Source organism: Pinus tabuliformis, chromosome Q (assembly GCF_031772625.1).
Source record: "Pinus tabuliformis cultivar Carrire ecotype Pingquan chromosome Q, CPIR1, whole genome shotgun sequence".
Taxonomy (NCBI): Eukaryota; Viridiplantae; Streptophyta; class Pinopsida; order Pinales; family Pinaceae; genus Pinus; species Pinus tabuliformis.
In genome coordinates, this window is record NC_142296.1 from 699,070,104 (window position 1) to 699,097,549 (window position 27,446).

The following is a 27,446-nucleotide window of genomic DNA, read 5'->3' on the forward strand; positions in this document are numbered from 1 at the left end:
GAGCTACGGATGTGGCACATGCAACTGCTAGAAGGAAATACGCTTTTCTTATGGGTCAGTTGAGCTATTGCATGATGGACTTCAGTTAGAACTCAAGTGATTGAGTTTGGTGGAGTTGATTGAGGAGTTGATGGAGTTGTGTTCAGTTTGACTTAGTTGAACTAGTTGTATTTAGTCTAACTGCCAAATACACTAGTGATGAGTGATGTGAATTAATTATTAATTAATTCACTAATTATTAACTGATAAATCAACTAAATAATACATCAGTTAACTCAATGCATGGACAGTTCAGTGGAGACATGTGTTAATGGTGGAGACTACTATCAGTTGTGACTATAGCTGTGCATGGGATTTGCACAATTAATGATTGAGATTGCCAATGAGGATTGCGCAGTACAAGCCAAGGAAAATGAGCTTGGATAATTCCTATTCTCACTTTGAATTGCACAGTAGAGGCAGGTAAACAGTGGAGGAGATTTGAACCTGTGACTTGATTCAGATCTGAGCTAGTTTGTGTGTAGCAGGTGGAGACAGTACTGAGTACTTGTGAGGATTATTGTACTATGTATTGTTACATGTTCTCTATCATTATAATATATAAATATTTGGGGGGTTTTAGCTGTATGCTTTACCCAGTACATACTGTGTTGATATGTGTGATTGATGTTTCAATGTGCACATGTGATTGTTTTTTATTCTGCAAATTGATGATCAACGTAGAGGAGGTTATGTATTATGCATGCATTCTGAAAATAGTGTATAATCGGGATAATCTCTGTGAATAAGTGTTATATTATTCAAAATTTCTACATGGTATCAGAGCAGAGTTGATGATCAGATCTATTATTCAGAAAGTGTTTACATTTTATTTCTTCAGGCAGAGTCTGTAATCGAGCCAGGTAGCCTCTAGATTCATCCTTCTTTTTGAAGGTGAGATATCCAGTTAAAGCCCATACAGTCAATCTCTGTACGACAAATACTTTGTTCTCATGAATTTCAGATCAGAAGCGGTTGAGTCTTGAGCTGGTGGAATTCGAGTTTGCAGCAATGTTTTCTTGGTGTCGAAGTTGAAATGTCTTTCAACGGATTGCGATTGGAGTATGCCCTTGAAGGCAGCTCGAATTATATTGCATGGAAAGACAAGATGGAGGCGGTGTTAGATGACAATGGGTTGAAGGAGTTCATAGAGGCTGAGGTCCCAAAGCCTACTGATGCTGCTCACATTGAGGCTTGGCAAAAGAAGATAGCAAAGTGTCGAAGGATTCCGTTGGAGGGCATGAAGGATCACATTGTATCCAGCCTGCATGGAAAGGCTTCTCCATACTTGATGTGGAAAGCGTTGACAAATTTATTCCAAATCAAGAGCAACCAGAGGAAGTTGGCGCTCAAGGATAAACTCAGAAACATTAAGTGTGAGAAAGGAGACAGTATGCCCAAGTATCTCACGAAGTTCACCCAATGCCGGGATGAGCTGGGAAGTGTGGGGGTGAGTATCGATGATGAGGACTTGGTGAGCTTGGCTCTCCTTGGTATTTCGAAGAGTTGGAATTACTATTAGAACTCTGTTAATGGCCGGGATAAATTGCCAGGATGGGAGAGACTTTGGTCAGATCTTGTGCAAGAGGAGATCAGGCAGAATACCAGGGACGGATCTTCATCAAAGGCATATGATGAAGAAAATTGTGCTTTGGCTGCCAAAGAAAAGAAGGGGAAGAACAAGAAAGCTTCCCATTCCGGTGCGAAAGGCAAGAAGCAGGACATGTCCAAGGTGAAGTGCTTTCACTGTCACCAGTACGGACATTATGCCACAAATTGTCCGCAGAAGAGGAAAAATAAGCAAGCTGCTGGATCTACAGCAGGAGAGGCCTTAGCCTCATAGTTTGAGCTGGATTTTTGGTTGATCGCGTGATTGGTATCAAGTGTGATGAGATCGGTATGGTTCTTGGACAGTGGTGCATCTTTTCACATGACAGGAGATTGAGATTTGTTTTCTGATCTGAATGAGAAAGATCTTGGAGTGCACATCGAGATGGGAAATGATGGTAGATACAGTGTGACCAGTATCAGTACCATTTCCTTTGAGAGGGAGTCTAGTAAAACCTTCGTATTGAAGGAAGTGATGCATGTTCCAGGATTGAAGAAGAATCTTTTCTCTGTGGTGATATTAGAAGACAAGGGATATGATGTTGTTTTCAGTGAGGGAAAGGCTTTCCTGTGCAGTAAGACAACTGGAGAAACCCGAAAAATAGGGGTTCGAGTCAAGAACCTTTCTCAATTGCATGTAGATGGTTGTGCAGCAATGGCATGCAAGGTAGAAGGATTGGTGAGCCGGATGATGGCGAGCTGTGGCACAGGAGATTAGGCCACCTTCACCATGGAGCCTTGAAGATACTGCAACAAATTTCTGATGGGCTTCCTAAAGGCACTCTTGCGCAGTCAGATCAGTGCAAGGGGTGTACTTTGGGAAAATTTGTGAAAGCCACCTTTCACGAGAAGGATAGTCATGCCACGATGATCCTTGAGGGAATTCACACAGACGTGTGTGGACCTATCTTAGTAGCTTTGACATCAAAGCACAGGTACTATGTGATCTTTGTTGATGATTTCTCTCGAAAGTGCTGGATCTTCTTCATGTAGAAGAAGAGCGAGACATACTCAAAGTTTTGTGAGTTCAAAGCACTGGTCAAGAAGGAATTGGCGAAGAAGGTGAAGGCTCTTAGGAGCGACAATGGTGATGAATTCATCTCTGGTGAGTTCAAGGACTTCTGCAGGGCAGAAGGGATTCGAAGAGAGCTCATAACTCCCCATAATCCACAGCAGAACGGGGTTGCTAGGCGGAAGAACAGAACGATCGTGGGTGCTGCATGCGCGATGTTGCATCATCAGGGCCTACCCCTTCACTTGTGGGTGGAGGCATGCAATACTGCAGTATATGTGCAGAACCATTGTCCTCACAAGATACTTGGCATGAGTACACCCGAGGAGGCTTATTCTGGTAAGAGGCCTGATATTTCCCATTTGAGGATTTTTGGATCTCCTGTTTACATGCATGTGACGAAGGATGCCAGGAATAAGCTGGAGCCGACCGCAGAGGTTGGGATATTTGTGGGGTACACTGATACGCCCAATAACTATCGTGTGTATTTTCCAGTCAATCGCAAGATTGTTGTGTGACGGGATATCAAATTTCAGGAGGAGAAAGCCATGAAGTATTCACTTGAGAGGGAGCCACACTTGCATGCAGATGAGGAGCTATTTTTTCCTAAGGATGAGCTTCAGGACATGGATCAACCACAAGATGAAGTTCATGGAGTGGAAGAGACCACTCATGCAGCGCCAACCATCAGAGGGCGGAAGCGCACTACAGAAGCTGAACGACTGGCTCAAGATGCAGAGAAGGTTGTAGGACCACCTACAGCACAACGTAGACAGAGACAGTCACCTGATCGGTACACTAGATACATGGCTCTTGTGAGAAAATGTGTCGTGACTGAGCCATCCTCTTTCAAGGAAGCTGTGGAGGATCCTGCATGGGTGGATGCCATGGTGGAAGAGTATGATTCAATTGTCAGAAACAGTGCATGGGAGATTGTCCCAAGACCAAAGGGGAAATCAGTGGTGCGTTCGAGATGGATCTACAAAGTGAAGCAAGTAGCTGACGGGAGTGTGGAGAAGTACAAGGCAAGATTTGTTGCCTGAGGCTTCTCACAGATAGAGGGGATCGATTATGAGGAGACCTTTGCACCTGTCGCAAGGTATTCTTCCATACGGACGATTCTTGCTTTCTCAGCGCAGATGGGGTGGCACATTCATCAGATGGATGTGAAGACTGTGTTCCTCAACGGAGTCATTGAGGAGGAGGTGTACATAGAGCAGCCTGAAGGGTTCTAGATCTTCAGCAGCGAGTCGCATGTGTGCAGGCTCAAGAGAGCGTTGTATGGGTTGAAACAAGCACCCCGTGCTTGGTACACACAGATAGACAGTTATTTAACCGGACTTGGATTCTCCAAGGTGAGGCGGATCCTAACCTATACCAGATTGTGGTGGAGGGTAAGTTGCTTATCATTGTACTTTATGTAGATGATTTGATTTTGACGGGAGATGAGCTGTTGATACTTTCATGCAAGGAGGATCTTGCTAGAGAGTTTGAGATGAAGGACTTGGGCCTCCTTCATTATTTCCTGGGATTAGAAATTTGGTAGTGCAATGATGGACTATTTGTTTCTAAGGGTAAGTATGCTCAGGAGATACTGGAGAAGTTCAACATGCATGGCTGCAAGCCTGTTGATACTCCTCTTCTTGGAGGTTGGAGGAAGGAGGATGCTACTTCAGTGGAGGTAGTGGATGTCACTGTTTATCGATAGTTGGTGGATTCGCTTATGTATCGAGTCAATACACGACCCGATATATGCTATGTTGTTAACCAGCTTTCACAATCTATGGTTAAGCCAACCAAGCTCTTCTGGAAGGAAGGCAAGCATGTATTGCGTTATCTTAGAGGCACATCAGGATATGGATTGTGGTATAGACAGGAGGATGAGGTGAAGCTATGTGGCTTCACGGATGCAGATTGGGCAGGGAGCCCAACAGACAAAAAGAGCACATCTGGAGGGATCTTCAGTATTGGGTCGACAACAGTTTCTTGGTACAGTAGGAAGCAGAGATCCGTGGCACTTAGCTCAGCAGAGGTCGAGTATATGGCAGCAAGTTTGGCTAAGGCTATATGGATGAGGAAGATCCTGGTCAGGTTGTTCAGCTCACACTTCGAGCCTACTGTGATTTATTGTGATAACCAGAGTTGCATTAAACTCTCAGCTAATCCAATATTTCATGATAGATCCAAGCACATCGACATCAGGTACCATCATATCAGAGATTGTGTGCAACGGAGAATCATGTTACTTTCATACATTCCAACGGAGGATCATGATGCTGATATCTTGATGAAGGCACTCACCAGGAGAAAATTCGAATACCACCGAGGCAGGATAGGGGTTGAAGATAATCCATATCTTGTTGAGAGGGAGTGTTGAAAATGCAACAAGATGATGGAGCTTAGTGGAAAGGAGTCGCCTTCACTAAGTGGGCCCGCAGGCTATTTTTGGTGCAAAGTCTATTTTTAGACATATGGATCATGGTCTATGAGTTGCAGGATGCTATTTGTTGATGATTGGTCATGTTGGTAAAAATATATGGACTTCTATTTTTAGACATATGGGCGAAGTCTATTTTTAGACTGCCAGGCTAAAAATAGAACAGTCGAATATTATTAGCTCTTAATAATATTTGGACTATAAACATTATCTTATACTCTTGGAGCACTTCAGTTCGAGCTACGGATGTGGCACATGCAACTGCCAGAAGGAAATACACTTTTCTTATGGGTCAGTTGATCTATTGGATGATGGACTTCAGTTAGAACTCAAGTGATTGAGTTTGGTGGAGTTGATTGAGGAGTTGACGGAATTGTGTTCAGTTTGACTTAGTTGAACTAGTTGTATTTAGTCTAACTGCCAAATACACTAGTGATGAGTGATGTGAATTAATTATTAATTAATTCACTAATTATTAACTCATAAATTAACTAAATAATACATCATTTAACTCAGTGCATGGATAGTTCAGTGGAGACAGGTGTTAGAGGTGGAGACTACTATCAGTTGTGACTATAGCTGTGCATGAGATTTACACAATCAATGATTGAGATTGCCAATGAGGATTGCATAGTACAAGCCAAGGAAAATGATCTTGGATCATTCCTATTCTCACTTTGGATTTCGCAGTAGAGGTAGGCAAACAATGGAGGAGATTTGAACCTGTGACATGATTCAGATCTGAGCTAGTTTGTGTGTAGCAGGTGGAGATAGTACTGAGTACTTGTGAGGAGTATTGTACTATGTATTGTTACATGTTCTATGTCATTATAATATACAGATAGTTGGGGGTTTTCAGCTGTATGCTTTACCCAGTACATATTGTGTTGATATGTGTGATTGATGTTTCAATGTACGCATGTGATTGTTTTTGATTCTGCAAATTGATGATCAACGTAGAGGAGGTTATGTATCATGCATGCATTCCACAAATAGTGTATAATCGGGATAATCTCTGTGAATACATGTTATATTATTCAAAATTTCTACAGGAACAACAAAAACACTCGAAAAAAGTGTTGTTCCCTTTAGGGAACAGAAGCTGTTCCCTGGAGGGAACAGCAAAAACAGTCGAAAAAGTGATGTTCCATTTAGGTAAGAATAAGAAAAAACACTTGCAAAAAGTGTTGTTTCCTTTAGGGAACATCTGTTGTTCCCTGGAGGGAATAGCAAAAAGGCACTCAGAAAAAGTGTTGTTCCCTTTAGGGAATAGCCATTGTTCCCTAAAGGGAACAACAAAAAAACACTCGAAAAAAGTGATGTTCCCTTTAGGGAACATTAGCTGTTCCTTGGAGGGAACAACAAAAAAACACTCGGAAAAAGTGTTGTTCCCTTTAGGGAACAACAACTGTTCCCTGGAGGGAACAACAACAGAAAACACTTGAAAAAAGTGTTGTTCCCTTTAGGGAACAACAATTGTTCCCTGGAGGGAACAACAAAATCGTACTTAGAAAAACGTGTTGTTCCTGGAGGGAACAACAAAGGAAAACATACAGAAAAAGTGTTGTTTTCTTTAGGGAACAACAAAAAAATACTCGTAGAAAGTGTTGTTCCCTTTACGGAACAGCAAAACACACAGGAAAGTAAAGGGAACAACAAATTAACACACGAAAAAGTGTTGTTCCTTGGAGGGAACAATAGTTGTTCCCTATAGGGAACAACAAAAGAAAACAGGGAGAGAAAAAACACAGACAAGAAATCATCCTTACTGCTCTAACCAATAAAAGGGCAATCATAAAAAGAAATAAAAGCAATAGAGAAAAATAGGAAAAAGCAATTGTATTTACAGAAAAATAGAGAAAATCAATCATATTTACAGCAGCAAACAAACAGAGAAAAACACAAAACAATCATATTTATAGTAAAGAAATAACCTTTTACAGAAATGAAGTTGCCGAAGGATTGCCTTCTGCAACTGAAACCTGCATGGTGGGGTCCTCATTGTTCAATTGCCAATCAAGCGAAAACTACAATTTGAAGGAAGCAACACCTGAAACACAAAAACATAAGAGAAATCAGAAAATAAACAACACTTTATTTAAAAACTGTTATGAAACCAGCTCAAGAAAAGATAGAAAAGATAGATCAACGCCTTAGAATTCAGCCTCTTCGAGGGGGCAACCTCCTTTACATTACATAAATGAACAATTCTTGGATGATTCAAATGACAAAACCTCCTTTCTATTTATAGGAGTCTAAGGAGTCACAATATAATCCAGTCGACCTAACAATAATATAAAGCCATAAAAATAACAATAGAGGAATTCTATGGGGCACAGTAATAACAATATGGGGGCAATAGGGGCACAACAATATTAATAAGGGGTATAACTACAATAGTAATGGGGTAATCACTAGTATTATAGGGACCCAACATGCCCCTCGCCTTCAAAAAAGTGTTGTCCTCAACGCTTGAGTAGTTCTGGATACTTCTACATAAAATTCTCATCCTCCCATGTGGAATCTTCAGCGGATAAGTTCTTCCACTTGATAAGATACTCTGAAATTGATCGATTTCGTAGAAGTCGAGTTCTTGTTTCTATGACTGCTTCCGGTTCCAATATAATTTTTCCTTCTTCGTCAAGTTCTGGAAATATTGTTTGAACTGGGAGCTTGTCGCCTATAACCTTCTTTAAACATGAAACATGGAAAACTGGGTGCAATCGAGAAGCTACAGGAAGCTCCAATTTGTATGCCATAGTACCAATCTTTTGCAACACCTTGTACGGACCATAATACTTTGGTGATAATTTATTATCCTTCTTAGCTTGCTTGAGGGACATTTGCTTATATGGTTGTAGCTGTAGGAATACCCAATCACCTACATCAAACCTTTTTTCTCTGCGATGTTGATCTACCTATTGTTTCATTCTATTATGTGCCAACACGAGGTTATCCTTTAAGAGTTCTAGGACTTGTTGTTGATGTTCGATGTGATGTTCCACTGCCTGAACCTTAGAATTTTCTCTTAAATATAATGTGATGGATGGTGGTTGATACCCATAAAGTGCCATAAATGGGGTCATTTTTTTTGTTGTATGGAAGGAAGTGTTATACCACCATTCAGCCAGAGGCAACCATTTGACCCATTGTGTCTGTTTATCAGATACAAAGCAACGAAGATATCCTTCCAAACATTTGTTTACTATCTCAATTTGCCCATCAGATTGAGGATGATAAGATGAGCTATGAGCTAACTGAGTACCAAGACAAGAAAATAATTCTGTCCAAAAATTTCCAGTGAAAATGGGATCTCTGTCACTTACAATAATCTTTGGGTTTCCATGTAGCTTTTTAATTGTTTCCATAAATGCAGTAGAAATTGTACTAGGTTTAAATGGTTGTGATAATGCACAAAAGTGTGCATACTTGGTAAGTCTATCAACTACCACCATGATGACACTCTTTCCCTCAGACTTGGGTAAACCTGTGATAAAATCCATTGAAACCTCCTCCAAACGTTGGCTTGGAATGGATAAAGTTTGTAATAGACCCGATGTCTTAATTGTTTCAACTTTATTTTGTTGGAAAACCAAACATTCCGCCACAAAATTTTGAATATCTGATTTAAGGCCATCCCAAAAAAATCCTTCTTAACCCTGTGGTAAGTTTTTAGAAATCCTGAGTGCCCTCCTAAGGGAGAAGTGTGCAATTCCATAAGCATCTTTTGTTTTAGCTGGGAATTCTCACAGAGGTATAAGCGATCTTTGTACCATAACGAATCATTTTTCCATCTAAATGTATCAGACGTACTGGAATATTGTTGTAGCTTTCGAATAAGTGCCCACACTTCTTCGTCATTCTTCCATTCCTCCTTGAGAGTGCATCTGCGACCACATTTTTCTTCCCTTTTTTGTAGATGATTTCAAAGTCATAACCCAACATTTTTGTGACCCACTTTTGTTGCTCGTCAGAGGATAATCTTTGTTCTAAAAAGTATTTAAGGCTATCATGATCCGTTTTTACCTTGAAGTGTCTTCCCATTAGGTAGGGTCGCCATTTCTTAAGTGCATGGAGTATTGCCAACATTTCCTTCTCATAAATAGCTTTGCTTAAAAACTTTCCCTTGATTGGACGACTTTCAAAAGCAATGAGTCTTTCATCTTGCATTAGAACAGCACCAATTTCATTTCCCAAAGCATCACATTCCACAATAAAGGTTTTTGTGAAGTCCGGTGTAGCTAAGACCGGTGCTTGGCACATTGCCTCTTGAAGATGTTCAAAGGCCTTTGTTGCTTCCGGAGTCCATGAAAATGCATCTTTGTTCAATAATGTTGTTAGAGGTGCTGCTATTCTCCCATAATTCTAAACAAACTTGCGATATTACCCTGTCAACCCAAGAAATCCTCACAGATGCTTTATGGATGTGGGGATTTTCCATTCCTTAATGGCTTTAATTTTGCTAGGGTCTACCTTAACTCCTTCATGAGATACAATATGACCCAAATATTCCACCTCCTGGACTCCAAAGAAACATTTGGATCTTTTTGCATATAATTGTTTCTCCTCCAGTAGTTGTAGCACCCTGTCAACATGTTCAACATGATCCTTCCAAGACTTGTTGTAGATTAGTATATCATCAAAAAATACTAACACAAATTTTCTAAGGAATGGTTTGAAAATTGAATTCATCAAACCTTGAAATGTTGAAGGTGCATTGGTAAGGCCAAAAGGCATGACCAAAAACTCATAATGACCCTCATGAATTCTAAATGTTGTTTTAGGAATGTCTTCAATCTTCATTCTGATTTGATGATATCCTGAATGAAGATCCAACTTGGTGAAGTAAATTGATCCATGCAATTCATCCAGTAATTCATCAATGACGGGAATGAGGAACTTATCTTTAATAGTGAGCTTGTTGAGCTCCCTATAATCCGGACACATGCGCCATGATCCATCCTTCTTGTGCACCAATACTACTGGAGCAGAGAAAGAACTTTGACTTGGTTGAATTATACCAGCCTCTAGCATTTCTACAACCATACGTTCAATTTCACTCTTTTGGGCATAGGGATATCTGTACGGCCTGATGTTTGGAGGAACACTTCCTAGAATCAGATGAATAGCATGATCATGATCACGCATAGGTGGGAGACCTTTGGGAGTCTCAAATACCTTGGAATGATTGTCCGGGACTTTTTGGAGATCTGGAGAAATAGATGATTCCGATGTGGAAACATCTAGCGAACATAATTGTGCAATTACACCTCCTTGCTCATTTTTTAGAAGCTTTGTCATACCACTAGAGCTGATTATCTTTCCTGGTTTCCCTGCAATACCCCTTAATTCAACTTCCTTTCCTTCCGTAGAAAATTTGATGAAAAGTTCTTGAAAATTAAAAGCTATTGTACCCAAGGATTGTAGCCATTGGACTCCTAGTACAACATCAGCACCTCCCATTGGAATGGAAAGCATTGGGCTAGTCAATACATATTCTCCCATGGATAGCTTGATATTATGGCACTTTCCAGAGAAATTTATTGTTCCTCCATTTGCAATCATCACTTGACACTCTGGTGCTGGATATAGGAAGCAATTCAATTCTTTTGCTACCCTACAATGAATAAAATTGTGGGTGCTTCCTGAATCAATCAACACTATTACCTTTTCCTTCTTGATTTGTCCTTCTATCTTGATGGTTTGAGGAGTGGTAATTCCCGCCAATGCATTACAAGATATGGTCGGATTTATTTTTTCTTCATCTAGGCTTTGTTCCTAGAGTATATCCTCTTCTTTTGACCTTTCTTGCTCCTTTTCTTCTTCCTCTTCACAATCTATGTAGAATAATTTCTTCTCAGCACACTTATGACCTTTAGAGTATTCACTACCACAACTGTAACAAAGCCCTTTTCCTCTTTTTTCTTCTAATTGTTGTGGTGTCAACCTTATAGGTTGTGGAAGACTAGGGGCAACAACACTTCCGTCTTTATAGTTGTGAGTGGTATGCTTCCTGGTTGCCATCATTTTGCTTTCCATTTTTCTTGCTAACCTGAATGCCTTCTCTAATGAATCAGGTTCCCAAAGGCGAACATCATGTTGGATACTTGTTGTGGAGGTAAATCCCCTCTGCATACAGAGGTGATCCCTACTAGCCCAGACCAGGTCTAACAACAATCAAACAATGCTATCACGCAAGTTCCTAATTGCAAATTAAAGGTGGATGATGAGAACCTACTTGGATTCCAATGCTAATATTCGTAGAAGAGACGTCGCTCTCGTTCCTTTGCTTCAGCCGGTCACAATCCCCACGATCTCCATGATTGGACACCTGCACATGCAAAGAACAACACAAATACAAGCATAAAATCCAATAGATGCAATTATATATCAGTCAGAAAATATATAACTCAACATCAATCATTACAAAGGACAATGAGAGTGGAACCATAATGATAGTCATCTATTATTGATAAACAACAAAGAAGAATACAACCATAGTTCTGATGTCAAATCCTCCTTTGGCTGGGTGATCAGCTACACAAGTCTTGCAAAGCTTGTTGGGATGGGAAACAAGCCTCTCTCTCCTTGGTGACAAGAATCTCCTCACTTAGATTGGCCTTATCGATGCAAAGGAGGCTCTTTCAACTTCAACCTCTTGAACTCCTGGAGTTCTTACTATCACTAGCACCCTGCTGGAACTAGCTTGCTCAAGGCAAAAGAACAAGCTTTTATAGATAGAGGGGAAGGAGATAGGATCAACCACAATATTCATGGGATTGGCTTTATCACTTAGAAGTTTCCATGAAAGGTGGCAAACCACTTCCCTTCTATGGAGATTCGAAGCCAAACCATCCTAACTCAACACGGATTCAGTTGGTGAATGGGTTAAGGAGAACCTTCAGAAGCTTGTTTGTTAAAAACTTTACCCAAATGGGTTGGCACGAGTGCGACTCTGAGACAGAGCGTCAACTGGTGCGCCCTCTTTAGAGGATTTCCCCCATTTGCGCGAGCAGTACACTGTGGACCCGCGCTAATGCAAAAAGGGCTATTTTTATGGGTATTCTGCAGAAGATGTCTTCAAGGCATATTAAGCTCATACTTAGAGGAATATAATGCAAGTGGTTTCAGGTCATGTCACTTCTCACAGGTCCCGGAATGAGTCCTCCAGTGTGCGGGAGAGGGGTAACAGGGACGGTGACAAACGGTGACAAATTACTGTGTAACAGATGCCCCCTAAAGCATGAGGCCCGAGAGAGAGAGAGGGGTGAAATGCTTTTACAAGAACATGCGTAACTGAAAACACTGCCACCGGAGAACCTGCGTAAAGAAGTACAACTGATATCTCAAGTACATGATATATGTGGTATGGGCGCAGCCATCCATAACAGAGCACACAAGAATCTAGATCCAAGGTATGGGCACAACCATCCAGTGAGGATCGATAAATAGACTCAGGCATGGTCGCAGCCATCCAGTGAATGAGTCATGTAATGATCATAATAAGCCACAAATCGCAGCCTGGATTCCAACAAACAAAATCCAGGGTCTTGCGCTCCATCTCGACCCGAACAGAGTACAAGTTTAGGCATGCGAATACATGAGTTGGAGTCGAACATGCATGAACATCGTCTGATTACCAGCCAATAATGAAAACTGTTAACAGACATGAGAGGTACCACCAATAATGACAATGGCCCTCAAGGTACTATAGGTACAATCTACGGCGTGCGAATGAGTGAGCTGGCGTCGAACACCCGTAGAATCATTCGACCGGAGGCCAAGGATGAAAACCTCTCGTCGAACATGAAGAACCTACCATTGAGGCATGCAGGCTCCAAGGCACCGGAAGGGAGTCTCTAGATCAGCTTCCTGGATAATGAGCTGAAGTCGACAGGAAGTGACCTTGATCAAAGGTGGGCCATAGTGTTTCCCACATCATTGACACGAGACAGAGGAAGAATGTTGTGGTGAATCAGAATTATGTGAGGTATCAGAGGGAGGTTGTAATTCTACAGAGGTCAACTTCTCTTGAACATATCGGCGGCATGACAGTGGACTTGGTAGTATTTTACATCAAATGAGCAGAGGTCATGGTGACAAGGCAATGAGTAGATGAGAGGTCAAACAGGATCACCCAAAACCCATGGAAGCAAGTGAAAAGCGAGATGAGATGTCCCCACCTAGACATGAAAGCAGACAAGTGCCATGTTCAAGAGCGACCTACTGCCGACACAACAATAATTATGGGTCCATTTTCCCCACCATTTCTGGCGAGTACCCCAGTTATTTTTAACAAGATTGACGGGGATAGCATATGCTTGTGAGGCGTCATTCCGACGGGATCCGATGTCATTAGGTTTTAAACGAGCCTGACAAAGGAAGAACTCAGCGTCTTTTCATGTTTAGAGAGTTTGAAAAGACAGCAGAAAAGTGGACTCCAGGGGGGTCCTTTTTCATAAAGTTGTGTCTCGCGAGCCCGAAAAAGTATAAAATAATGCTTGAAAGAACCGCCCGATCATTACGATCGAGGAGTACTTTTCATATGTAGTGACATCGACCTGAAAAAGTAAAAAAGCGATCGATATCATGTCATTTCGTAACCATTAACGAACCTGAAACGACAAGGGTCCGACGATCTTTTCATCTTTACACGGTGGGAAAAGGGTTTAAAGACAACCGCCTCTTATTTACGTTTAACGAGTCAAGAGGGAAAACTCGGCAATCTTTCGTCTTTAAACGATCGGAAAAGAGCTGAAAGCAAACCTCCATTTTTTATTCTCTTTAACGAGTCAAAAAGGGAAAAATACTCGGCAATCTTTTCATATTTAGCGAGTCATAAAAGAGCTGAAAGATGACTCCACAATGACTTTTTCGTGTATTTACTGAGTCCGAAAAAGTATAAAATACAACTCTTTTCACCATCGAAGTTGCGTAAAAGACCTGTCGCTACACAAGAAGCAAGCGTAAAATCCATTTTCGACCAAAAATATGTTAAAATATTCAAAAAATAACTTTTTAAACCTAAGTATAAGTCAAAAAGTTTATAAATATGGTGAAAATGGTAAAAAATAGAATTACTTTTACCTTTTACCTCTTTGAATAGTAGCAGTGGTCTGTTTGGGGAGTGAACTTCAGACGATGATTACAGCCAATCCGTGCAACCATTCGGGATTTCGTCGGTTCCAGGTAAGAGGTGCTTCTCTTAGCTCCATTTCCATACATTTTTCATTCTTTTTGTTCCCTGATTGAGCCTCTGCAAGGAGGATTTCAAAATTTAGGGTTGCGCCCATTGGCGCGGGTATCCGGCACCGACCCGTGCTAATGGCGCAATTTTCCTAAAGGGGTCGCGCCATTGGCGCAACTGTTTTGGAAACAGTCGCGCCAACCGCCAACCTAATTTTTCCTTTGAAATTTCCCATTGCATTTTAAATTTGTCTGGTTTGTAGGCTTACCAGTGTTCTAATAATGATTTATTCATCCTTGTGGGCGCAGGAAAACAGGAAAAATGGTGGTGGAATGGAAAGAAAGGGAGCATGATGTCGTAGATGCCTTGCTATAGAGGACGAGGGATGCATGAATGCATTAAGAGACTATGGTCTCAAGAAATTCTTCCTCACATCTTACCTGCGAGCTCAGCCTGAGCTATTACAGTTCATAGTTGACGCTTGGGATGTTGATGGCCAAGTATTTTGCTTACGAGACCAAGCATTAGAGCTTGACGTGTCCGATGTGTATTTCATCACTGGGCTGTCACGGAGAGGGGCGAGGCCCATCTTGACCGGAAGTAGACCTTCCAGAGAGAAGATGAGTGAAGTGATGGACCGAGTGTGTCCAGGGGCACAATTTGGGAAAAACAGTGCCAAGGTGGATATCGCCACCATTCGAGACTTGGTCCTCAAGGTGATACTATTCACCATCACTTGTGCAGCAGGGGTACAGGCACCCCATGAGGCGAGCAAGAATCATCTGCTACTAGCGATAGAATGCCTCAGCCCCACCATTTTTGACTGGGCTACAGCGGTGACCACCAATATCAAAAGGAAGCTTACAAAGGGTAAGCTAGGAGGAGCGAAACAGTTCGAGTATGGCTCAATTGTGGTGTCGTTCTTCTTGGAACGATTACCCATTTTTCAAATTCAGGAAGCTATAGTGGCTGATCCATTGCCACGAGAGCCTAGGATGGCTCGCTGGGCAGCACTGATGCCCAGAGGAGGAGGGGGCCAGCAGATGTCCTGGCGGCCCGAGTTCTTTATATGGCTCTGCCGTCAGCTGATTATGGTGGAGGATTGGCCGTACGCGAGGACTGATTTCACCGGGGATCCAGATCTCCCACTGCCAGAGGGAGAGGAGTGGGACGAGGAGCTGGGTATGATCTTTTTGTTTTTTGATGTTTTATGTATTTTTTGTTTTTGTCAATACATGCATGTTCTGATGACAGTTGTATGTATATGCAGATGTTGGCCCAGAGCGACCAGCTGGCTTGTCTCCCGTAGCGCGGAGGGTCCAGCCCGCAGCTGACCCTCAAGCAGAGGGTGGCGTGGGGGAAGAGCTGGTTCAGAATCTCGAGGGACTCACTCGAGGGATTCTGGGTTACGCTAGACTGGCAGATGTGCCCTTTGCATACCAGAGGCACACAGTGGGGGTGCCGAGTCGTATCCATCGTCTGTTGAGACGCTTGGTGCGCACGGTGATGTGCTATCATGAGCACCACCGCGATTAGACTTCTAGGCTTCTTTTATGCATTTTTTTTTAGGGACATGTTGTCTCCGGATGTATCAGGATGAACATGTATTATTTTTTGAACTATATAATGCACGTGGTGCAAACATTGCGACACACACACATATATATACATATGCCTATGGTTTATATGGATCTTTCACATGTGATGATGTGTTATGTGCTATGCGAATATCTGACACAACATGTAATCTAATGTATCAGTTGCATAACAAACGACCCATTGTGAAATGTATTTACGCACATGCATATTTTATTTTTACACAAGCTTGAAAACACACATGATAATCACATATGCAAACTATGCTTGGAGATGATTTTATTTTTTATGCAAGCTTAAAAGTATTCACACACATGCAAACTATGCTTGAAAATAAAGGAACAGGCATGCCCCCCAGCATGGTGTCTCAATTTGAGGTACATGCCCCCTAAGCTTCAGTCCATTGAAAATGGAGTGAAGGTTGACATTACTGTTATTGCACTCGAATTGCACGAGCTCTTGTTTCATTATTTTAACGAGGTTGACGCAGGTAAAAGAACTATCCTCATGACACAAGCTTGAACCAGGAAGGACTCTACTTGTTGGAAATGTGCATGCCCCCAGTGCAATGGCGCAGGATGAGGTACATGCCCCCCAAGCTTCATTGCATTCAACAAAGTGGATGGAATGAAGCTTCACGAGATCGTAGGTGAAAGACGCGATTGGAAAGGGGGAATTGTTTCATTTTTTAACGAGCTTGACACAAGATCAAGAACTATGCTCGGGACTCTTTGTTTCATTTTTTAACGAGCTTGACACAAGACAAGGAACTATGCTCCATTGGAACTTCACCATAATGAATAGGAAGTTGAGGCTCCCAAGAGTGCCATTCCTGATGGAAGGCCAACATCTTGGAAGTCAGGGCCCAATGCCTCCAGGACACTATGCACGACGGCGGCATCACTGGATCCAGGCATGGGATAGGTAGCCACGTAGTTGATCTGTGATGGGGCAGATGCAACTGGTGGATGAAAACCAGGAGGGGATGACAACTGCGCAGGAGGCACCCAGGGACAGACGAACAATAATTGATCTATCGTCATGATCCTTCCATCGTGTGGAAAGCAAACCACCCGAAAAGTGAAGAGACCAGGGCCCCCATGGCATAAACATAGTCACGGTCAAGGAGAAGACTGAAGTCTAAAGCACCTTGGGTAACCGATACGTCTATATAGACGGTCTTGCCTCCCAAAGTAACAGGGAACTGTGGAAGGATACCTAATGGTTGACTGGTTCCTCCGTCGAAATCCTTGAGATTCGGTGCGGCTGGCACAAGCTGTGGGGAACCCAAGGCTTGCCAAGTAGTGGCAGGCATAAGACTAACCGATGCTCCCTCATCCAACACAATTCCAGGTAGCGCCTTATTATAGGCATGTACCGTGACCCAGAAAGGCACATGGGATGGAAGGGGAGAGGTAGTCAAACGACTCCAGTCGAAGGAAACGACTGAACTACTTGGTGGGGGAATCATATGATTGACCCCCTGCTCTAAAGGAACTGAAGCAAGACTCTCGGGAGCAGCTGGGATAGGAGAGTCATTTCCAGACTCAAGAGAATTTGAGGAGATGAGGAGAACATGGGAGTGATGCTCCTCCGAAACAGAGTGATCGACGGGTGGTGAACTCGAGTCGACACTCTTTCCGACCAATGGTTGGTCCGGAATAGGTTGGGCATAGCCAGGTTCAGGAAGAGGAGGCTGGACAAGATAAGAATATGAATCAATCTCTGTGTCAGCAGGGGAACGATCTGCGGCTACAGAGAGACGTCGATAACTAACGGGAAGTTGGGGTGAAGGAGCTGTAAGACTTTCCAAGACAACGGAGGCTTTATCCATGAGTGGACAAAGGTGAAGGGGATGATTGCATTCACAAAGTCTACAGGGATTCGAATCTTCCGTTTTCCCTTACCATTCCCGACTGATAAGGTAGCATCGCTGTGAGCTTCAGAGGACGATGAGGGGCGGGCTGGATCGCGAGACCATACTTCTAGTACCCTGGGAATGCCAGGACAATCGCGAAGAAGATGGTCCTCCTTGCATAATCGACAAGGAAACTTGACCTTCCGCGGAGGAGCGGAAGGGGGCCGACTTCAGGTGTACTCGAGGGGGTAGCTGCACTTGTAACCTCTCCCTTTGGAGCCTTCTTCTTCTTCGTCTTCTTCTTCTTCTTCTTAGCCACCTGGTTACTTGAATCGAGACTTTCACCAGGTGAAGTAGAAGATGAGGATGTAGAAGTGGGCGTATAAGGGGAGAGATCCACCTTAGAATCAACATGATGTTGTTCAGGTGGAGGGATGGATTGACTAGATGGTGAGACGGCAGGGACCAAAGAGGTTGAAAACAACCAAACCGGCAACCCAATAGTTAACCCTGGGAGGGACAACGTTGCCATATAAGGAGCACCAACATTTCCGAAAGGAGCGAATGACCAGGGTTCCCGTCAGAGGGGATCCCTGGGTTAAGAGGCTCTAGTTATGTGGCTTTGAGAATGAATGAGAAGCTGAGACGAAGGACAAAAAAAATTGTTGTGGGTTAGCTTTGTTACAAATCCATATTACTATGGTCTAAAATGGATATAATATAACCCTCCTATGAACTTTATAAAAAGGATGATTCTTAGAAAATATTGAAGTCAATAGTATGTTGGCAATCACCATGAAGACCAAAGGCCAAAGGTCTCATTTTGGTCACAAGAACATGAAACAAATCACTTTTTGGTTGTACTTGTCATTCTAAGGAAACATTATACTGGATGTCTCTTGCTTGATCAAAAAGAAACCCAAGAGATGGAAGGGAAAATTGAAGATTGGAAGAAGGAGGCAGAACTATATATAATTGAGGACTTATAATGAATAGATATGTTCATATGTTAGGGGAAGAATAATATTTTGAGCTTACATGTGGTGAGATTACCTTTGAGCTAATACAATCTATAAAATTATTTCCAATGAGTAAGAATACATGAAATCGCTAACTAAGATTGTGTAGCTCTAGTTGTATTAATTCTTGAGCATAAGAAAATGACAAAATTGATGGTTTTCTCATTTTATTTCCAATATAATACTTGTTTTTCTAGTGTGGTTATTTGTTGTGTTCTTATATTGATCTACTGAAATTTCTCACTCTAGTAGTAATAATTCCAATGCTAAATCTTTTGGTTGCATTATTTGGTTTAATTACATATTTGTATACTAAGAAAAACCACATTGTACATCTTCAATTCCACTTTCAATTGATTAATTAATGTTAATATGATTACATGGCATTGCTAATTGGTATCTACAACTAAAACTTTCAATTGATTTACCATTGAATTTGATCTATAGCCTATGTACTATGCAAGCCACCATAAATAACTCAAAATATTGTCTCATAATTGTGCAAATCCAATTCTTGTAGATAGCATGATACAAGCATAGCCATTATATTGCTTGACCAAGTACTGCATAGTCATCACCAAGGAGCTACAATATTCTTGAGCATTAACCAGTTCCTTGGAATGACATCCAAGGTATGATAAAGTAAGTGCACCCATTTTGGTTGAGGCTACGTACCATAAGCTTTGGTCCATTTGCTCAAATGTATGCGCGGATTCTCCCGCCCATCATATTTCTCCATTATTCGTAGCTCGGGTTTCCCAAATCTTATCTGCATCATGTGCCTGCAGCTTCACCAATCTTCGAAGGTTCCTTCATGGGTATCCCACCATCACGCCGGTGTCACGTGCAATTCCCATTTGAGTGCATCGAATCATTGGTACTCTGATACTGCACTTTCGAATTTAACCAGGAAATCCTATACTACTGTCAGCCCGTCATACAACTGCAGTTTTCATTTCTGAACTTTAACGCAACACAGGGATTTCGTCATCATATTACAGTGCAACGTGGTAGCCTCGCTCACCCTATTGCGCCATCGCTCATCTTCCTCATCTGAATCACTGGCGTAGCCCTGCGAGAATCTCCGCTCCTCCTGTGCAGCAATTTTGTAGATACTATCCAATACATCGCCCCTCTCTTCGCTACGCACCGGTTCTGTGTAGCACGGTCCGTCTGTTGGATCCAGCAGAACAACGACCCGGAGTGACTTCTTCTCGAATATCATCTTCCTCTGTTTGAGGTTAATAACCCCATTCATATCAATGGCCCAGTCTATCCCTAGCAACGCAGGGTATGGACTAGTTTCATCCATGATTTCAATAACTTCGAAATCCGTTCAGGTACTTACGCCATCAATATCTACTGTAATGCCATGTAGCCATCCCATAGGCAAGATCTTCTGCTGGTTGGCCATCCGCAATTAGATAGGAGACCATTGTAGTGTAGGCTTACCCATGCACTCCCAAGTCTATTTAGGCAATATGTTTGCATCAGAACCCAGGTCCAGAATGACCTGATCCATCTCGTAGTTGCCAATCTGCGCTGTTAGCCACATTTCTCGACCTGTCCATGATGCATATCTTCGTATTTTCTAGACTGTGCGAGGTTCACCCCAACCTGCAAATCTATTAATTACTTCCTGTAACCCTCTAACTGCCCGGTTGTCACGAATCAGTTTTATGCATGTCTCTAAGAAGGTAGTCATCATTGAGGGATCCCTAGTTGGCTCAGGCGGATCCCTACTACCTCGAGTAGAGATGCCCGTGAAGCTTTCCTTAGCTTCCATATTAATCTTCCTATCGACTTCTCCTGTGGCTGTGCCACATCGCAATATCATGTTGATAGTTGTTTTGCCGACATGCTGAATACTTTCAGAAGAGGCTGGGTCGGATGAAAAGTAAGTTATCTGGTCGATAGTTATGATCTTTCCATTATGAGGGAACTTTATAAGCCGAAAGACCGATGAAACAATAGCTGTCATAGCATAATACCAACTATGACCCAAGAGAAGGTTGTAATCTAGAGGGGCATCAACCACCTCCACATCTAGATTAACAGTTTTGCCTTCAACCCCTATAGGTAAATCCTGTAGAATGCCAAAAGGATGGAACCCATGGCCATCAAAGGCCTTTAGAATCGTTGGGGATTGATTAAGTGTAGGAGAACCAAGCGATCTCCAACACTGGATCGACATAATACACATTGAGGCTCCCTCATCAATCACAGTCCTATAGCAAGGTCTGTTTTTTACTAACACTGGAATCTGGAAAGCCATTTGATGAGGTAAGTGAGGTGTATTATTTTCTAGATCGAAAATTATAAGGTTCGAGTCCTGAATGTCAACAGCTCCTATAGCCGACAATAGCAATTTACGCTGTGCTGGACATGATTGCAGCACCTCCAAAGCCGACATTGCTGAAGGTGAAATAGCCAAATCTTCAACAATGTTATAGTTCTGAGCCGCTCTCGCATGTGGATTGAAACCTGACTTTCGAAGTATACCCTTGGTGGGCGATTTGATTACTAAGTCTGGGTTAGGTTTCTCGATCTGTAGTGGATCGGAACCGGGAGTTGAAGTTGATGGGTTCGAATTAGAAGATTCTGCTTCCTTACCACCAACAAGACTTTTACTTCCATAATATTGCGATCGTGTTGGAATCCTAACATGGGACATCATCATTATGGGTTCTTCTGAGGCATTTGAGGAAGAACTGATCATCTTACTGTCTTGACTAGGAAAAGGATCCTTTAAAACAGCAGGCGTTTGGGAACCTTTGATGATTTTCGCAACCTCAGCGTGATGAGGGCAGTCTCTTGTAAAATGTTCTTCATCACAAATGAGACAAGGATAACGAGGTTTGCGTTTCTCATCAGTAGATTCCGTTTTTTCTGTTTTCTCTTTCGAATTTTTATCTGTTTTATTTTTCTTCTTCCCTTTCTTTTTACCGCCAGATTTTGATTTGGCTGTAGATGACTCTACAACATGAATATCAGTGGAAATTTCCACGGAAGAATCTCCTGTCGGGGAATCTGGTAAAGTTATAATAGGAGAAGAATTCTTGGAAGATTTCTTCTTACTTTTGGTATTAACCATACCAATCATACCATCAGCAACATGAGACCCTGAAGGAGCTGCAGTTATTTGATTTCGTTTAGGAAGGTCGGGGATTTTATCGTGTAACATACCTGACTGCGTATAAAATAGGTCAACGTACTGAGCTTGAGAAATTACTTGCTCTTCAGTAACGACTCCTGCCTTAGCTACATCCTCAGTGATTTTCGGTAGTAAAGATTTGACAAACCATTCAGCTAAGATTTGATCTGGAATAAAAACTTTCACTAAACGCCATCGACGTCTCCATTCATGAATGTGATCTGACTGGCAACTGAAAATGAGTTAAAAACGAAGTAGCTAACTGACTAGAATTATAAAAAGGGGCTCGTGGTAACTTAATGTACCACTTGGCCGCAAGACCAATTAGAGTGCATTGAAAAAGCCTTAAACGAATTGAATCATCTGAAATGGAGTTAGACGCACACTAGAGGTGATAAGTCATCACATGGTTCGACGGATACTCTCCTGATTTGCCTTCAAACTTAGGAATATCACTAGGAAACTTATTTGGCATTGGCGGCCAAAACGGAAGATAGTTAATTGGATCATTCATAAGGCGCGACAAATCAGGCAAGTTCAAAGTTGCAATGAACGGTCACTGATGATTAGGGTCCCTGAAACCCTGGGTCATGAGACCAGCCCCAGGAGGAGGATATCCAGGATAACTAGGTATTGGAATTGCATTTGGGATATTGTATCCTCCCGGAAAACCAGGATTAACCGGACCGTACTGGGGTTGTTGAGGTTGCTAATATGTATATCCAGGGTACGGTTGATACTGATAGACTGGCTGCTGCACAGCAGGACCGAATTAGTACTTTCCCTAGTACGGTTGATAAGTAAATTGAGGTTGACTTGTGACAACCGTACTTGGACCAGGTTGTCCTACAAGCATTTGAACCGAAGTCTGAATTGTGGGTCCAGACTGAGGTAAAGATGCTTGAGGAGTTGATACAAGAACAGTAGAAACCGGAGCTGTAGATACTCCAGAAGTATATGGGGTAGATTGAACAGATGTTGCAGCAGTTGCAGCAGTCGTTTGAGGCGGAGTTCGAGGCGAACTAGGCCCAGGCTGAGAAACTACAGAAGGTGCAGAAGTTTGAATAGTAGGCTGGACAGGTTGCTGGGTTGAACCAGAAACCAAGGGTTGTCCAGATTGAGATGACAACTGCACATTCAGTTGCAAGATCTGTTGAGATTGAGATGGATCCCACACTAAGTTCATTCCAGGGTACGGACCCCTAGCAGGTTGAGCGTATTGAGGACCATAATCGGGTTGAGGGTAGGGTTGATAATTCAAAGTTACATTTCCAGTTCCTTGGACAAATGATTGACCGGAAGGTGGCTGGAAACCTTGGGTTGGGTACTGACCTTGAGGTTGATAACCTTGAGGCACGTACTGATACTGGGGTTGACCTTGAGGTACATATTGATACTGGGTTGACCTTGAGGTACATACTGAGTCTGGGGTTGACCTTGAGGAATGTACTGTCCCGTAGGTATGTATTGTCCTTGAGGTTGTCCCCAGGCGGTAATTGAGTACCTTGAGGTTGCCCCTGAGGCGATAATTGAGGACCTTGAGGCTGCCCCCCAGGCGGTAACTGGCCACCTTGAGGTTGCGGATTTGGAATGGTACCTGACATAATAAGAATATCTTCTACACTCAATGGCTTAGTTTCTGTTATTACCAGTTAATAACCCTTGTTCAATAGGTTGAGGAGTTGCTCTCGAAAAAGTACCAGTAAGTGACTGATACCCAAAGGGAACAGAAGGACCGCCATATAAAAAGGTTTCTGGAGATTGAGAAAACATGGACGACTGTCTCGACATATTTAACGGAGGATAATAACCCCTAGGTGTTGGATGAAAAGGAATGCGAGGTGGTGAAAAACTTAGTCCTGGGTTTTCCAAAAAATTGGTCAATGAAAGATACCAAGTGTCCCTACTAGGTGGACTGTAAAAGATCGATTCACGCTCCCTAAGTTCTATATCTGGTTGATTTTCAGGATAGGTATACCTTCTTCCGGAGTAACAAGTTCTTCAATAGCAATAAGTCCAAAAGGAAGATTTTGGGTAATTACTCTTTCTACCCTGGGTGAACCAGGACCACTGGAAGTTGGAGAGGCAAATCCTGATGTTGGAGTAGCAGCAGGTTCAGTTTCAGGTTTAGATATTTCAGGTTCCTCGACTAAATCACTAGTAGAAGAAAAACTACCAGTAACTTCGGAAAAAGAAATAGGTTCTAAAATATACTCTGGTGCTTGAACTTGGTAATCAGGATGTACAACCAAAGAAGACTCTCCTTCTTCAGGTGACCCAACTCTACTGTCACTAGGAGTTACAAGGGCTTGTAGCCCTTCAAGCTGGCTCGGTGAAAACTCAGGAGGTTGGCCTCGAAGTCTACAGGACTTCCTCGGTAATTCAGCCACGATTAAATATTTTAACTACTTCACACGCAAACAAAGAAAAATCTCAATGAAAACCACCTAAAGTCTCTAAAGAACCAAACAATTTTGAATCACACGCCTAAAGAATCTAGGAGGTCAAACCACACAAACAGTAACTTTCCATACCGAAAACACTAGTTGGTGATGAAATCCAACATCGCAGAATTCAATACAGAAATGGCAGTTGGAACAGTTACCCCGGCAACCTGCTTAATGAATAGACTGGCACAAGTTTCTCCACTAAACCGTCTCGAGTGAAGAGAACCCCCCAAAAAATCCAAGTGAGTCTAGCCGATGTCTGCTCCAGGTACAGCGGGATCTTCCCTCCACCTTCACCTTAGGAAAGAATCCTATAGAATATGGTCACTATGGTTACCAACGGAAACAAATATACCTAGGGGAACAGTTTGTGATCTGATACACACGCAAGGGTAGAGTAGCAAGCTCAATCCCCTTGAAGGCTCCTTGACATAATCCAAGGTTTACCAACAAGTGACCCCAGGCTCCTCAAAAATGGTTAATCCGAGGTTTACCGTTTTTAATACGTGTATATCTAATATCGTTCCCAATGAGGAAGGATTGATTACTCCACTGGTTCAAACACGATCTCGTGCTTGACTCCTATAAGAGGAGCTTCCCAAAGCATAGATGTAACAATTGGAATTTATCTCCTACCGCAAGATACAGCTACTTGTTTGTTTTACTATCTTGGAGAGTTAATTACTCCCTACTCCAAGATACTAGCCTAAGCTATGTTGGTGATAAAGAGCCCTAGAAATAAAAAGATTACTAGATAGATTTTACTTTAAGCGTTATTTTTATTGGTTTTTTCTTAAGTCAAAAGGTGTGGAGATGAAACTTATGGTGTGAAGACTCGACTCCAAATCACTAAAAATGCACTTAAGATGAAAAATCCTTTTTCTTCAATGAATTTCTAGCTAGAGAAAGAGTTGAGAATGCAAATGCTTGAAAAAACAAATCTTTCCTTAACAATCAAATCAAAAGAAGAACTTTTTGTCTTTTCCAATGAACTCAAAAACGAGACGACTAGTTATGCTCATGAAAATTTTCCTTTCTTTTCAAACACTCAAATACTACTAAAACAAACTTTTTCAAAAGAGATTTTTTTTATTTTTATAAAACACTCAAAACTATTGAAAAATCTAATCTTGAGATCTATAAATTCTAAAAAACTAATTGAAGTAAAAGCTTACAATATTTCTTTTCAAGGATGTTTTACTTAGTTATGATCAAACTAAGGACTAATTTGTGCAGAATCACAAATTAATCAAAAAACAACCAACTTTTGTTTTCTTTTCTAAAAATGAAATCCAAAACTTTCAACACAAGTTCTTTCGAAGTTTCGCAAAGAGAAAAACAAGATGGATTCCTCAACAAAGGCAAATTTTACAAAATGGTCAGACTCATAAGAAGGCCAGCAAAAACCAAGGTGATCTGAGGCTTCTAAGGCTTCTAAGCTCTGAGTTACTACAAGACCAAAACGAAAATCAAGCCCGGCACACAAAACTTCTAGGAATTTCACCTAAAACCCTAATGCCAATGGAATTAACCTAAGAAAAGTTCCTGACAAGATACGTGCAGATCTGGGCGGAGGCTAAAAACACATAAACAAATCCTAAGCTAACTGAATGAGAAAATTTCAAGCTTTTCAAAATTTTGATAGGGTCCGCAGGCCCCCAGTATACCAGGTGCGGTACCGCTCTGTGTGTAAAACAACAGTGCAGGGATGTCCACACTGAGTTACAAGCAGAGGGTGAGGTCCTCTTCCAAAAGTACAAAAAACAAAAAATAATTCAAGATCTACTGAACCTACCCAATCCCACACACATCAAGCCAAAAACCAAAAACAAAAGACACAGTTTCTCAAGTCAAAGTAAAAGCAAAGGAAAAATTCAAAAATTCAAGTCCCCAGTGGAGTCGCCATTTTGTCGGCCGGATAAGTCGTTCTTGCGAACAATACTGACCTCCCTAGTATCTAATGATATGTAGCAACAAGCAAAACAAACAAATTCTATCTTTCTCTAAATATGCAATTTATAAATAAAGGCAAACAAGTGTTTTAGGCCTACCTCGGGTCCAGTGCAAGTTTGTGGAAGCCACGCTCCGTTGATCCAAATGAGCTCCCTTGTAAAGAATCTGCAAACACCAACAAGCACACACATTAAATAGCACCTGAAAAGCCAATATAATAAAGCATATTTATCATGATGATCAAGGAATTCATGAAACAAACCATATAAGACAATTTGTTGAGAAAATGAATCTGATTGTTAACTTTAATCAAAGAAGAACTTTACAACCTTGGTGCCTTGATGTTGTACAAGCTCCTCCCAGGGTCCAACAAGAATCTCCTCTACTTTGACAAGTTTCACTCTCTTCCCAATGAAGCCAAAAGGTATGTAATCTCTCCTCTCAATCTTAACTAGGAAGTCTCAATTCCAACAGCATTTACCCTCAAAAATGTTCAGCTTCTAACCTCCCTAGCAACCAGCCCAATGCCTTAATTTATAGTGCAATGGAGGGAAGTTACTAGGTCCACCTTCAAAGGGATAAAACCCTTCTTCAAAGGGATAAGCTCCTCTCATCAAGGGATTAGCTCCTTTAGTTATGGGATGCATGAACCACCTAGGAGCAAACCATCCACGTCAAGATTCCTTCTAGAAGCATCCAGAATTAACCACAAGTGAGTTTTTAAGAATAAACTTGCGCCTTTTTGACTTTCATAGGGGTCCGCACCCACTCCTTTAGAGACAGAGCGGGCAAGTCCGCATGTAACATGACCAAGGGGTGTGGGACCGCAGGTAATAGTAAGAGAAAGTGCAGAACCAGAGCTTTACTGATTTTCAAGTACTTTCTCTCATTTTTAAAGCTTGACATGAAGAGCTGAGGTTTGAGACTTGCTAAGGAGGACAATATGAATGATGATAGACCCATACTGACTGCAAATAGTCATGGTGACAATATTTTGTGTAACAAGCCTGCATGGAAAGGCTTCTCCATACTTGATGTGGAAAGCGTTGACAGATCTATTCCAAAGAAAGAGTGATCAGAGGAAGCTGGCGCTCAAGGATAAACTCAGAAACATTAAATGCGAGAAGGGAGACAGT

The 27,446-nt window shown here is 41.9% G+C and overlaps 1 pseudogene; it reads right to left on the reverse strand.

Annotated features, from left to right (window-relative positions):
• The window catches only part of LOC149221463 (putative beta-D-xylosidase 6), a 36,904-nt pseudogene extending 16,734 nt beyond the window's left edge, over positions 1 to 20,170 (reverse strand).
• Positions 20,171 to 27,446: the final 7,276 nt, after the last annotated feature.